This window comes from Mobula hypostoma, chromosome 3 (genome assembly GCF_963921235.1).
Source record: "Mobula hypostoma chromosome 3, sMobHyp1.1, whole genome shotgun sequence".
NCBI classification, from domain to species: domain Eukaryota; kingdom Metazoa; phylum Chordata; class Chondrichthyes; order Myliobatiformes; family Myliobatidae; genus Mobula; species Mobula hypostoma.
This window is the reverse complement of record NC_086099.1, coordinates 97217010-97233214: the sequence shown is the minus strand read 5'-3', so window position 1 is coordinate 97233214 and position 16205 is coordinate 97217010. Positions and strand designations below refer to the sequence as shown.

Genomic DNA, 16205 nt, shown 5'->3' with positions numbered 1-16205 from the left:
GACTGCGGCTTTTGTTAAGCACATAAAAGGGCTCTTGCATGTTTTATTCAGAAAATCCTACACTACAATATCCAGGAGGATTTTATATAAACCAAGTACAAGTCATTCAAACCCTTCAGCCAGCAATCAGGGAATAGATTCCCACTCCATTGCTTTCTTTGTTTCAAGTCCTGTCTCATGGCACTAGAGGAAGCCTTTCAATTACTGATATGACAAGGATTTAGCAGTGACAAGACAGAGCAATATGATCCCAAGCTCCTTCCTGCCTCAATACCAAACATTCTATCAGAAATTACACCTCTCAGAAAAGAAAGCATTGGACATATTTCTTTCAATAACTCACAATCCAGGGAAAAGGTCCACCCCTGTCACAAAAGGAAAGTGATTTTTATTGCAATTATATAATACCAATTAACCATACCTGTGGCCCACAGAAATCCACCAAGCATTGTGAGAGGCCAGAACTTTGGACACTTTTGGATAAGGTGGATCACCAGTGAAAGAACCCAAACTGCAGTACAAAATATCCACTGGAAAAACAAGCCTGCAAAACACAATGTTTAAAATCTCAACTAGGATTTATAACAGGATGCACAGAAAGAACAATTTATTGTAGACCATGCCACTGACTTCAAAGTGATTCCTACCAATATTAGTTCAATTGCTGGTCTCTAGTCAAGGACAAAACTTTTCATTAGAAATCAGAGCTGGCCATAAAGTTGTATCTTTTTCATAACAGATGGTCTACAGCAGTGCTGCTTTTTCAAAAGAACTTGGGCTGTGCTGTCCGTGAAAAAAAAATTGCAGGCATTGTTGAACAATAGACATCCAGCTCTTTCAAAAGTGTTGCATGACATCTTCTATAAATTTTCCAACATAGCTAAGGTTATTGATTTTCTGTGTCACAGTTTTTTGTTGCTATCTACATTGTGATCTCCAAATTTATGAATTTACTTTAAATTGCCCTTGTATCTTTGTTAAAAGCAGACTAAACTATTTCATGCAAGGATGTTGAATGTTGTTATCCTAACAATGTATAAATGTGTAAAATCCTGCTTTGAATTAGTTTGAATCACAATCTAACTGGACAGTATAGATTAGTTGTGAGTTACTGCCTTCAGTAAGAGGCTACTCCAATTATAGTATAATATTATTAATCTGATATGCTCAGGACCAGCTAACATTACAGTTGTTTTGTTAATATTCCAACACATGATTTTAATTCACATTTTTCAATGAAACACAAACTCAAATGATATATGGTATATTTTCCAGTTAACTGGTAGGTTTAAAGAGTGTTTATGTATCAAGGGGAGTTTTAAGAGAACCTGGGAACAGAATCTTATGAGTTTGACGGCAGAATGGGAATCAGAGTCAGGTGAGTCAAGGAAAACCAGGAAGAGACCCGGGAAATGAAGATCCAATGAGTGGGATCAGTGTAGGGATCAAGTCCCTGCGAGTCAAGAGAAGCATGGAAATGGATACCCAATAAACCAGTAGCAATAAAACTCACATTAATGACCTCATGTTTATGATTCCAGTATAGTTGTCATCTAGCTTCTCTACAGTCCTTTCCCTGAGAATACTTGGAATAGGCCATAAGACATACAAGCAGAATTAGGCCATTTGGCCCGTCAAGTCTGCTCTACCATTCAATCATGGCTGAGTCCTAGACTCTTTTATTCTCCCCTCCTCAGCCCAACTCCCCAGTCTTCTTCCCATAACTTTTGCTGCCATGGCCGATCAAGAACCTATCAAGCTCGGCCTTAAATTTACCCAATGACCTGGCCTCCACAGCCGCCCGTGATAACAAACTCCATAAATTCACCATCATATGGCTAAAGAAATTTCCCCACATCTCTGTTCTAAGTGGACGCCCCTCTATCCTGAGGCTGTGCCCTCTTGTCCTAGACTCCATTCCACAGCTTCTCTGTCTAGGCCTTGCAACAGTTGAAAGGTTTCAATGAAATCCTCCCTCATCCTTCTAAATTCCAGTGATTACAGACCCAGAGCTAACAAACATTCCTCGTATGATAACCCTTTCAATCCCAGATTCGTCCTTGTGAACCTCCTCTGAACCCTCTCCAATGCCAGCACATCTTTTTTTAGATGAGGACCCCAAAACTGTTCTCAGTACTCAAGGTAAGGCTCACCAGTGCCTTATAAAGTCTCAGCATCACATCCCTGTCTTGTATTCTAGACCTCTTGAAATGAATGCTAACATTGCATTTGCCTTCCTCACCACCTGCAAGTTAACATTTAGGGTCTTCTGCACAAGACTCCCAAGTCTCTTTGCATCTCAGATTTTTTGATTTTCTCCCCATTTAGAAAATGGTCCGTACATTTATTTCTGCTACCAAAATGCATGACATGTACTTTCCAACATTGCATTTCATTTGCTGCTTTCTTGCCCATTCTCCTAATCTGTCTAAGTCCTTCTGTAGCCTTCCTGTTTCCTCAACACTACCTGTCCCTCCACTAATCTTCATATCATCTGCAAACTTGGCAACAAAGCCATCAATTCCATCATCTAAATCATTAATATACAGTTAAAGATAAGCGGTCCCAACACCGACCCTGCAGAACACTACTAGTCACTGAAAGCCAACCAGAAAATTTTCCTTTTATTCCCACTTGCTGCCTCCTACCAATCAGCCAATGCTCTAATCATGCCAGTAACTTTCCTGTAATACCATGGGCTCTTAACTTGGTAAGCAGCCTCATGTATGGCACCCTGTCAAAGGCCTTCTGAAAGTCCAAATATACAACATCAGTTGCATCCTCTTTATCTATCCTACTCGTAATCTCCTCAAAGAGTTCCAACAAGTTCATCAGACAAGGTTGTCCCTTAAGGAATCCATGCTGACTTTGTTCCATCTTGTCCTGTGTCACCAAGTACTCTTTCGCCTCATCCTTAACAATTGGCTCTGATGTCTTCCCAACCACTGAGGTCAGGCTAACTGGTCTATAATTTCCTTCCTGCTGCCGTCCTTAAAGATGGAGTGACATTTGCAATTTTCCAGTCCTCCGGCACCATGCCAGAGTCATTATTAATGCCTCCACAATCTCTACCACTACTGCTTTCAGAATTCAATGACAAACTGCTCTAATAAGCCATCTTGTAGGCATTCAACAAGCGCAATCTCTTGCATATTGAAATCTCCATGACTACCACAACATTGGCCTTTTGACATGTTTTTTCTATTTCCTGTTGTAACCTATGGTCCATATCCCAGCTACTGTTTGGAGGCCTGTATATAACTGCCATCTGGGTCCTTTTACTCCTGCAGTTTCTTAATTCAACCCACGAAGATTCAACATCTTCTGATCCTATGTCACATCTTTCTGATGATTTGATGCCATTCTTTACCAGCAGAGCCACAACAGCCCCCCGCCTAGCTTCCTATCGCTCTGATACAATGTGTAACCTTGGACGTTCAGCTCCCAACTACAACTATCCTTCAGCCATAATTCAGTGATGGCCACAACATCATACCTGACAATCTGTAATAGTGTAACAAGATCATCCATCTTATTTCTTACACTCCATGCATTGAGATTTAACACTTGGGAACAATAAATCATGACCCTATTTGAAATATGGTCAATGAATTGCTGATTCAAAAGTGCAATCATAAGATGACTGTAACTCTCCAAATGGTCACTTGTCCATGCTGGTTTCATCTTCTCATTGTCAGTTTGTGGAACTGCTCTGTCACCTCACTGAGACTAATAGTGCGGAGGACAGATTCTCCACACTTTCCCCAATTGGCTCTGTCTGTAAATCATTCTATGCCCTTCTTTGCTCTACCAATCAAAAGATTCAAAGGGCATTTATTATCAAAGAATGTTTAAATTATACACCTTAGACCACAAGACCACCCCATACACCGGCCCTTTCATCACATCCCTCGATGCCCTGACCAATCAGGAATCTATCAACTTCCACTTTAAATATACCCACAGACTTGGCCTCCACCGCAGTCTGTGGCAGAGCACAGATTCACCACTCTGTGGCTAGAAACAATCATCCTTACTTCAGTTCTAAAAGGTCACTCCTCAATTTTAAGGCTGTGCACACTAGTACTGGATACCCCCACCAGAGAAACATCCTCTGCACATCCACCTTATTTAGTCCTTTCAACATGCGGTAGGTTTCAATGAAATCCCTCCTCATTCTTGAGTACAGGCCAAAGCTGCCAAACACTGCTCATATGTTAACTCTTTCATTCCTGGAATCATCTTCATGAACCTCCTCTGGACTCTTTCCAATGACAACACATCCTTTCTGAGATATGGGGCCCAAAACTGTTGACAATACTCAAAGTGCAGCCTGACTAGTGTCTTATAAAGCTCCAACATTATTTCCTTGCTTTTATATTCTATTCTCTTTGAAATGATTGCCAACATTGCATTTGCCTTCTTCACCACAGGCTCAACCTGTAAATTAACCTTCTGGGAGTCTTACACGAGGACCCTTTTGTGGAAGAAAAATAGTAAGACATTGTGATGAACATTAAGGGGTTAATGACCTTGTTCTAGTCTGTGATTCAAAGTCTGTAATCACTTATCTGCGACTAACGTACACTGTGTGACTGAAATGTGCTTTGTAGACGGGATGAGAAAGTAACCATGTCTGTCCTTTCTTGTTCTAAGAATCATCACATATCTGCGCTTGGGGAAGCCTGATACACTGTCCTGAGAACTAACACTTAGGAAAATGTATAACCTCACAAGGACATTTTGTACAGCTTCGCTATTCTGTAGAATTGTAGTTTAGGTTCCTCCTTACAGCTTTGAATGCTTCTTGTCACGTACGTTTGGGGTATAAATAAGAGTGTACTGTATTGTTAAGCAGAGTTCCAAGATCCCGCTTTTAGGTGCTTGGGCTCTCCATGATATCATGTAAGTAAAATCCTTTAGTCTGAAACAACTCTCTGAGTCAGCCTGATTTATTCTGTCTGCTGCTCCTGAGATTTATCCGCAATAGATTGGTGACAAGGATGGGATCCCCTTAGTATCCTAACACTTTTCAAGTTAGGAGGGAATTACTGAACGGATACTATTTCAGCAGGATCCCTGAAAAAGAACCCGAGCGGAAAGAGGGGACTTTCCCAGTTAGGAAAGGCACCGGTGTCCTAGCTAAAAGGGGTGTTTGTGCCTTTCAAGTTGGGAAGGAAAGTCAAACTCCTAGCTGAAAGGAGGAGACAGGTGTCCTGTGTCCTAACTGAAAGGGGGGACAGCAGGGGTTGCTCATGGGAGTACCAAGGTAGCTACCGATTTATTCCATGACTGAACTCAGAGACTTGTGGAAAGACAGAGGAAGCACGCCACTGGGTGCTCATTGTGTACGTAGTATGTATAAAGAAACTTTGTGCTGTCTTAACTGAAATTAAAGTCCCTTTGATACAGACCTGGTGGGATGAGGTAGCAAATGGGAATGGAGACCCTAACTGGGATGTTGAATATATTATGGGGTGTTTTGAAAAGTGGATGGAAGTAGCTAAAAGGCATCAGCCACCTAAACAAAGGAAGAAGGATAAAGACGCAAACAACAGGAATTCTGCAGATGCTGGAAATTCAAGCAACACACATCAAAGTTGCTGATGTCTCTTCCTTCAGTTAGTCCTGACGAAGGGTCTCGGCCTGAAACGTTGATGGTACCTCTTCCTAGAGATGCTGCCTGGCCTGCTGCGTTCACCAGCAACTTTGATGTGTGTTGCAAGAAAGATAAAGAGGAGTCTTCAACACCTCTATCAGGGCCAGAGAATAAGGCACCCCCAAGTGCCCTGCCACCACCTTATCCCACCACACCAGCAGAGTTGTACCCCCAGTTACCTCAGGTGGTGGCTAGACGAGATCATGGTCCCAATGTAGGGCCGGCCAGTGGATTCCCGAATACCGGGAGAGGGATGCAGTAATGTGTTCTGCTACATTGAAAACAGAGCCCCTCATCATGGAATAGACACCCAAAAGGGAGAAAGCCTTCCACGACCTAAACGTAATGGTAGAAAAGTCTATTCCTATTGTATTGGATCACCCGTGTACTATGATAGTACCCCATGCCGTAATGCTACTGTTGAATTCAGCTGCTACTCCGCATTTTACCACAGCCAGAAGGACAGATTATGAGGTGATTCTTCTCACTCGATCCAACTGTACGTACAAAAGATCTCCAGCTATTAATCCAGCTACTTTTGTTCCGTTACCATCTGCACAGCAGGATGGGGATGACCATGACTCTCTGCTCGCAGTGGAAGCCACTACTACCCCCACCAGATCTGAGAAGCGAACCTACTGATAACCCTAATTTAATAATTTTCACAGATGGCTCTATGCACCGCCCAAGAGATGATCTGTTGTTGGCAGGGTAAGCTATAGTAACTGCCCACGAGGTAGTAGAAGCTTATGCCTTGACAATAGGAACATCAACGCCAGCGGCAGAACTCTATGCCGTTACCCGACCTTGCTTGCATTTTGGCCTAAGGAAAAGCTGTCAATGTTTATTCTGACTCACGTTATGCGTTTAGGATAGCACGTGAAACTTTGGGCAATTGTGGAAAAATAGAGGATTTATCACCTCGTCAGGGAAAGTGATTAAGCACGCCTCCTTCATACTGAACCTTTTAGAAGCTATACAGTTGCCACAGACTCAAGTGATAATTAGATTATGAAGACACGCAGTCCTCTTTTATTGTCATTTAGTAATGCATGCATTAAGAAATGATACAATATTTCCTCTGGTGTGATATCACAAAACACAGGACAGACCAAGACCGAAAAAAACTAACAAAACCACATAATTATAACATACAGTTACAACAGTGCAACAATACCATAACTTGATGAAGAAGTCCATGAGCACAGTAAAAGTTCAAAGTCTCTTGAATGTCCCACATCTCACACAGATGGGAGAAGGAAGAAAACTCTCCCCGCCATGCCCGACCACAGTCCGACTCTGAGTCGTCTGAAAACTTCAAGCCTCCGATCAGCTCTCTGACACCGAGTACTGAGCGCCATCTCTGTCGGAATGATTCGACCTCAATCTCTGTTGCCAACAGCAGGCAAAGCCGGGGATTTTGAGGCCTTCCCTCCGGAAGATTCCCGATCGCGCAGTAACAACAGCAGTGAACTGGCGTTTCAGAAATTCCTCCAGATGTTCCTCTGTGCTTTCATGTCCGTCTCCATCAAATCAGAATTGTCCATGGCCCCTATTTAACGGATACGATATCATTTTTCACTGGAGGGCTGCGCATGCGCAGCGCGCTGCTCTCTTTCCTCCCGCCAATATGTGCGAGGCACACACCTTAACCGAGAATAAGGTCTCCAAGAGAAATCTGTTTGCAGACATGGTAGCAAAACAGGTGGCCCTTCAGCAACAACCTGTGCTACAGACCCCTTGGGTTGAATTGGGAGGGAAGGAGCTCCCTGTGTGTATTGACATCCAGCAGTTGCAGGAAGCCCAAAATCTTGCCTCACAGCAAGAGAAACGTGCCTGGAGCAAATCTGCATGTTACCAGAATACCGGGCTATGGTGTCACCCAGACAGCCAAGTAGTGTGCCCTCATAGCTTATTTTTGTCTCCGGCTCACCTGGCACATGGTCAGGCTCACATGGGCAAAGGAGGGATGCAACATGCCCTCAACAATAGTGCACAATGGTATACACCCAGCATAACCCCAACCATACAGAAAATCACTCGATCCTGTCTGATTTGTCAGCAAAACAACCAAGGACAGGGGGCAGCCAAGTATGATCACCTTCCGACTCCCCAGATTCCCTTTGAAAATGTGCAAATTGATTTTGTACTCATGCCCCCGGCCTCGGGGTACAAGTATATGTTGGTAATTGTGGACACGTTCACCCGGTGGGTGGAAGCCTACCCCACACAAAAAGATGATGCTCGGACGGTGGTATAAATATTGTGGAAGGAAATAATACCTAGATATGGAATACCCTTGGGAATAAACAGTGACCGAGGCCAGCATTGACCAGCAGGATAGTGAAGGATTTAGTGCAGGCCATGGGGTTTCAATGGAAATTGCATATTCACTACCAGCCTCAGTCCTTGGGGATAGTGGAAAGGGTGAACGGGGAATTGGAGAATGCCCTATCCAAAGTGTGTCAGGACAATAGGTTGTCATGGCCAGAAGCTCTCCCCATAGTGTTGTACGCTATGCGAAATAGGAAGAACAGAGCTGCAGGAGTGACACCTCATGAAGCTGTCATGGGACGCCCAATGACCACAGGGGCCAGACCTCCAGCAGGTGCCGAAAAATTGGCTCTGATATGGAATGATGAACAAACTCTGGCCTACGCAGAGGCCATATGTAAAGCAGCGGAGAGGATGAGGCAGGCACAGGCCCCTGTTAGAGATGCCCCCATACACGCATTCCAACCGGGAGACCAGGTGTATGTAAAAAACTTAAAGATTCTCTCTCTCCTAGGTGAAAGGGACCTGACACTGTGCTGCTAACAACACAGATGGCCCTGAAAGATGACGGAAAAGAAGATTGGATTCATGCAGCTAGATGCAAAAAATATCACCCGCCAGAAGTGAACTGGGCAATTGAGTCGACAAGTGGCTAATAACTGACAAAGTCAGAAAGAACCAAAGATGCACTGGTTGGGAGGGTTGGTGTTCATGGGAGGGTTAATTCAGGTTGTGGGTGGTAGCCACCCTAATACCTTTATATCCTCATACTCTACTTACACTAAGCAGGTACGGCAGGGAGCCTGCTGGATATGTGCTGCACGGTAAAATCACGATACCTGTGTCTATGGTTCCCTTCTCTCGAAATGAAACCAGGTCTATTGGGTGATACTCAAGTAGGAGAAATGGAACCAGAAAGGATGATAATTGTACTAGGAGCCGGATAGAGATCAGTGCTACCCCTGGTGCTTTGAGTGATGGTATCTCCGGCCACCCCTGAAGGATCCCTCAAAACTGAAACCTGGAATTAAAAGTTTATCCTTCCCTCGAACCAATGGACATCACTTGTTATTGCAACCACAACTCCAGTGCCCCTTATCAGCTGAGGAATAGTATCTGTACCCGGCAGGCAGACAATGTGAATTTTCCCGATGGAGGACTCAGGCCCGTAAATGGGACCTATTGAGTATGTGGAAATCGAGCCTCTCCATGGTTACCAGGGGAAGAGCCAGATCCTGATGGGACAGGTAGAACAGTAACCCACCAAGAGGACAAAGGATGGAGTGGGTGCTGCTACTTAGCATACTTAGTGCCCCACTTGAGCGTTATGAATCATCCCAAGGAACACCCCCATTGGACTAAAACCAAAAGGGGCATAGCAGAGGCAAGACGGTTTGGGATGATAATGTTCCCTATTGTGAGAGGATCCTGGAGTGCCCCTATTAACTGTTTGGAGAGAGACATTTATCATTGATGGTTTGTTTGGAAAGCAGAGAGAGACAGAGTTATTTACCACCGATATGTTGCTTTTGGAAAAGAGAGAGAGAGACGAAGATTGACAGTTGGACTGTCACTTTAAGGCACTGGAAGTAACTTTGGATTTTTACTGAGTTTGGAGTTGGAGACAGCACCGAGCAGCTCGAAAGTTGCTATGTGACTGAAGGTGGTGGACACTCGATGTTATGATTTTCAGCAGATTGTTGATGTTACTTCCAAGGACTTGTTGCCTGTTGGCACTCCTTTACAGAAAAAGGAGGGAGGGACTCTTTGACTGGCAGGTGATGCTCAGCACAGAGAAATAAATAGGAGGTCAGATGATACAGACCTCAGGACACATGATCTGGACACTGAAGGAGCATTGTTGTGCCCGCAGAGAAAGTGGGTTTTGGAGGATCGATCAGGCGGATCGATCCAAATTGCTATTCCAACGGTGAAGAAGGGGTTGACTGGTGGGGAGTTGTCTATGTGTCCACCCTTGCCTGGGTGATAGCTCCACCACAGAAGACCGGTCCCCTGGTTAAAGTCACAATCGGTGACTTGTAAAGGATTTTGGAGGACGACGAGAAGATCAACGGCATCAGCTCACCTGAGGACTCAACTCACTCTCTCCCTCTCTCCCCCCATCACTACTCAACTAAATACCACCAACTGAACTGAACTTTACTCAACATCGTAAGACTGTATCTTTTTACCCCTAGACTTAAAGAAGCTTGGTTTTTTCATATATATATATATTCCACACTTACTTTTATATATAATCATTGCTAACCTGTTTGATTTATTTACATTTATATTACTGTATTGTGTAGTCACTAATAAATATTACTAGTTTATAGCAATATGAGACTCCAAAGTGTTTTCCATCTCTGCTGGTTCTTTATCCCCGTCATGGGGTACGTGACACTATGTATGGGGTAGGTCGGACTGCCACAGAAATAATTAAATTGGCCGCAGCATTAGAAGAATTAGCCAATAGCACTGCAGAAGCTTTTGAAGAAACTCAGTCTCTTATATCATAATTTTCCATTTAAATTGATTAATAATTATTTTTCATATCTTGGGATTAAAATTATTTGTAAATACAAAGATTTATTTAAGATTAACTTTTTACCATTAATTGACCATATTATTCAACTTTCATCTAAATGGTTTCCTTTATATTTAACTTTGATTGGTCGTATTAATGCAGTTAAGATTTTTGCCAAAATTTTTATATATATTTCAGGCATTACCAATCTTTGTTCCAAAATCTTTTTTTGATAAAGTCGACTCCAAAATTTCTTCATTTATTTGGCAAAATAAAAACCCGAGACTGGGTAAAATACATTTACAGAAAGCTAAGAGAGATGGAGGCTTAGCATTACCTAACTTTAGATTTTATTATTGGGCAATTAATATTTGACATATGAAATTTTGGTTACTTGACCAGGATATACTATCCATCCCTAAATGGGTAGCATTGGAATTACAATCTGTTCAGGGTTATACACTTGGCTCTATTTTAGGTTCCTCTCTTCCTTTTGATTTGAAACGCCTTAAACAGGCGTCTAACCCGATAGTTAAATATACCTTAAGTATTTGGTTTCAATTCAGAAAATTTTTTGATCTTAATCAATTTGGGTTAGCGATTCCTATTTTAGGTAACATATTTTTTCCTCCCTCTTTTATGGATCGTGCTTTTCAAATTTGGAAGACTAAGGGTATTTCACGGTTTTTGGATTTATTTTTAGATGGTTCCCTTATGTCTTTTGAACAATTATCTAATAAATATAATTTATCAAGAATACATTTTTTTAGATATCTACAAGTCAGAAATTTCCTAAGTACTACACTTTCTTCCTTTCCAATGCTTCCTCCTACATACATTTTAGATACTATAATTAACCTTAATCCATGTCAGAAAGGTGCATCGGCTATGATTTATAATATTATTATGAAACTTAGGAAAGCTCCATTTGATAAGATTAGGGTAGATTGGGAACAAGAATTGGGGTTATCATTTCCGTGGATGACTGGGGGCAGATTTTACAATTAGTCAATACTTCCTCTGTCTGTGCTAAACATTCCCTAATTCAATTTAAAGTTGTTCATAGAGCACATATGTCCAAAGATAAATTAGCTCGCTTTTATTCTCATATTAATCCTTTTTGTGATAGATGTCCGGGGCAGATAGCCTCTTTAACTCATATGTTTTGGTCTTGCCCTACTCTGGAAACTTTTTGGAGAGACATTTTTAATATTATCTCCAAGGTATTGAATATAGATATCTCTCCTCACCCTATTACTGCTATCATTGGACTACCTAAAATTTCCAGTAATCTTTCTCCTTCAGCCCGTAGAATGATTGCATTTCTTACTTTAATGGCGAAAAGATGTATCTTACAACATTGGAAAGAGCTTAATGCTCCAACTACCTTTTTTTGGTTTTCTCAGACGATATTATGCTTGAATTTGGAGAAAGTTAGAAGCAATCTTTATGATTCCTCATTTAAATTTGAACAGACCTGGAGATCTTTTATTCAATATTTTCATTTAATGTAATATATACCCTTCTTGTTTTTTTTTACTGTTTTTAATGGAGGTCGGGATTGAGGACGTGATTTTAAGTTTTTTAACTCTGTTTGGTTTCAAGTTAGCCCATTGCTTTGCTTTGCTTTAGTTAGTTGCACGGTGGGTTTTTTTGGGTTTTTTTTTCCTTTTCTCTATTGATATATATATATATAAATTAGTATACTATTATGTTACCTTGGTACGTTATGTTTAAATTACATTGTTTGTATCATTTTTTTTGTATTAGTATCTCCTGTAACTTTATTATATTCTAACAGTGTATTAGTGCCTATGTGGCTTACCTTTTTGTATACTTATTTAATAAAAAGATTTAAAAAGAAAGAAGAAACTCAGTCTCAAGTATACGGTTAAACTACTGAAATGATTGCTATGATGGCTTTGTGCGTGGTAGGTCATGTTTGACCAATCTATTGGAGTTTCTCGAGGAGGTTACCAGGAAAGTGGATGAAGGGAAGGCAGTGGATGTTGTCTACATGGATTTCAGTAAGGCCTTTGACAAGGTCCCGCATGGGAGGTTAGTTAGGAAAATTCAGTCACTAGGTATACATGGAGAGGTGGTAATTTGGATTAGACATTGGCTCAATGGAAGAAGCCAAAGAGTGGTGGTAGAGAATTGCTTCTCTGAGTGGAGGCCTGTGACTAGTGGTGTACCACAGGGATCAGTGCTGGGTCCATTGTTATTTGTCATCTATATCAATGATCTGGATAATAATGTGGTAAATTGGATCAGCAAATTTGTTGATGATACAAAGACTGGAGGTGTAGTAGACAGTGAGGAAGGTTTTCAGAGCCTGCAGAGGGACTTGGACCAACTGGAAAAATGGGCTGAAAAATGGCAGATGGAGTTTAATACAGACAAGATTGAGGTATTGCACGTTGGAAGGACAAACCAACGTAGAACATACAGGGTTAATGGTAAGGCACTGAGGAGTGCAGTAGAACAGAGGGATCTGGGAATACAGATACAAAATTCCCTAAAAGTGGTGTCACAAGTAGATAGGGTCGTAAAGAGAGCTTTTGGTACATTGGCCTTAATTAATCAAAGTATTGAGTATAAGGACTGGAATATTATGATGAGGTTGTTTAAGGCATTGGTGAGGCCGAATCTGGATCTGAATCTGAATCCGAATCTGTTCAGTTTTGGTCACCAAATTACCGGAAGGATATACATAAGGTTGAAAGAGTGCAGAGAAGGTTTACAAGGATGTTGCCAGGACTTGAGAAACTCAGTTACAGAGAAAGGTTGAATAGGTTAGGACTTTATTCCCTGGAGCGTAGAAGAATGAGGGGAGATTTGATAGAGGTATATAAAATTATGATGGGTATAGATAGAGTGAATGCAAGCAGACTTTTTCCACTGAGGCAAGGGGAGAAAAAAACCAGAGGACATGGGTTAAGGGTGAGGGGGGGAAAGTTTAAAGGGAACATTAGGTGGGGCTTCTTCACACAGAGAGTGGTGGGAGTATGGAATGAGCTGCCAGATGAGGTGGTAAATGCGGGTTCTTTATTAACATTTGAGAATAAATTGGACAGATACATGGATGGGAGGTGTATGGAGGGATATGTTCCATGTGCAGGTCAGTGGGACTAGGCAGAAAATGGTTCGGCACAGCCAAGAAGGGCCAAAAGGCCTGTTTCTGTGCTGTAGTTTCTATGGTTTCTATACGACAGACGGTCTTGCAAAATCGGATGGCCATTGACTTTATATTAGCCAAAAAGGAGGGAACCTGCGCTATGATAGGGAAGGAATGTTGTACCTATATTCCTGATGCCTCAGAGAATATAACTGACTTAGGCCAGCACATTGTGGAGAAGGTTCAGGTGATTAGGATGGTAGGAGAGCAGCTGGAAAACTTCAACAGTGGAGGATCTTGGTGGGAAGGAATATGGGATGGTTTTCTGGCTGGGGAAGCTGGATAATGCATGGAATAATTATAGTGGTAATGGTATGTGTTTTAGGGTGCTGTGTATGTGGAGCACTGAGGTTGTGCTGTTATCAGTTGATAAAGAGGACTTTGCCCGGCCCTGGGGGTGTCCCAATGATATTCCAGATGGTAAAAGATAAAGCTAGCAAGGAGCACTGGTGGGGTGAAGAGGTGTACCCCGAGAAAGAAAGACCCTTCCCCTATGGATATGAGCCCCCTTATGAGGAAGAGGAGGAAATACCACAGTAAGAAATGTCAATCTAGAAGATTAACAATGAGGGAACTGTGGAAGAAAAATAGTAAGACATTGTGATGAACGTTAAGGGGTTAATGACCTTGTTCTAGTCTGTGAATTCAAAGTCTGTAATCACCTATCTGCAACTAATGTACACTGTGTGACTGAAATGTGCTTTGTAGACGGGATGGGAAAATAACTGTCTGTGCTTCCTTGTTCTAAGAATCATCACATACCTGCGCTTGGGGAAACCTGATACACTGTCCTGAGAACTAACACTTAAGAAAATCTATAACCTCACAAGGACATTTTATGCAGCTTCGCTATTCTGAAGAATTGTAGTTTAGGTTCCTCCTGACAGCTTTGAGTGCTTCTTGTCACGTACGTTTGGGGTATAAATAAGAGTGTACTGTATTGTTAAGAAAAGTTTTAAGATCCCGCTTTTAGGTGCTTGGGCACTCCATGATATCATGTAAGTAACATCCTTTAGTCTGAAACAACTCTCTGAGTCGGCCTGATCTATTCTGTCTGCTGCTCCTGAGACTTATCCGCAATTGTTTGGCGACGAGGATGGGATGCTGATTACATGTTCAGGTGTTTTAAACGATGGAAGGAGGTGGTTAAAAGACACCAACCTCCAAAGAAAATGATTAAGCAGCCTGAAAAAGAGAAGGCTGGGACTGAAACGAAACCTGCCACAGGACATTATCCACAACTCCCTGTACCATCCAGTGCCCCATTGGCACCCAATAGTCAAATAGACGATTTAATAATGACGATGACTGCCTCGGGACGACCTGCACTCACTCCTTACAACCCCCCATGCCAAAAGTTCAGGCATCTGACACCCCCAGTGGAGCAGTCATCACTGTAACTCCACATCACCTTTGCACCTCTGATGATGGAATTTTCTCCCCATTTAGATGATAGTCTGCACTATTGTTTCTTTTTCCAAATTGCATTATCATACATTTTCCAACACTGTATTCCATTTGTCACTTTTTTGCCCATTCTTCCAATTTGTTTAAGTCCTGCTGCAATCGCATTGCTTTCTCAGCACTACCTACCTCTCCACCTATCTTCATATCATCCGCAAACTTTGCCACAAAGCCATCAATTTCACTATCTAAATCATTGACAAACAATGTGACAAGTAGTGGTCCCAATACTGACCCCTGAGGAACACCACTAGTCATCAGCAGTCAACCAGAAAAGGCCCCCGTTATTCCCAATTCCCACTCTCTGCCTCCTGCATGTCAGCCCTTCCGTTATCCATGCCAGTATTTTCCCTTTAACACCATAGGATTTTTCCTTTTTTTTTCCTTCAGCAGTTGAACAGGACACGACTGCGCAAGTGTGTGCAAGTTGGACTGTGAGGCAGTGGGAGCATTTAAAAGAGAGCAGATTAACAGAGTGGGCGACATTGTAGCAGGGCAACGGAGTAAAGAGAGACAGAGTAGGAAGGCTTTGGCTCCTGAGGCTTTGGCGAGCAGAGGCTGAGGAAGAGCTTCACTCCAAGTGAGGTAAGGCCGAGTAAGTTCCTTTAATAAATCTAATTACCTTAAGAGTAGGTGATGGAGGCAGCAGTTAGGGCAGTTGAGTGCTCCGTTTGCAGGATGTGGGAAGTCAGGGTGAGCACAATCGTCCCTGATGACTACACCCGCGAAAGGTGCATCCAGCTGCAGCTCCTGACAAACCGAGTTAGGGAACCGGAGCTGGAGCTGGAGCTGGATGAACTTCAGATCATTCGGGAGGCAGAGGCAGAAATAGAGAGGAGTTACAGGGAGATAGTCACCTGTAAGATTCAGGAGACAGGTAGCTGGGTGACTGTCAGGAGAGGGAAGGGGAAGAGACAGAATGAACAGAGCACACCTGTGCCATTCCCACCAATAATAAGTACATAATTTTGGATACTGTTGATGGGGACGACCTACCAGGGACAAGTTGCAGTGGTTGCGTCTCTGGCGCTGAGACTGGACCCTCAGCTCAGAAGGGAAGGAGGGAAAAGAGGAGAGTAGTAGTGATAGGGGATTCGATAGTT

The 16205-nt window shown here is 42.4% G+C and overlaps 1 pseudogene; it reads right to left on the bottom strand.

Moving 5' to 3' along the window:
• Positions 1 to 16205, bottom strand: part of LOC134343479 (transmembrane protein 144-like) — a 182142-nt pseudogene that overhangs the window by 147026 nt on the left and 18911 nt on the right.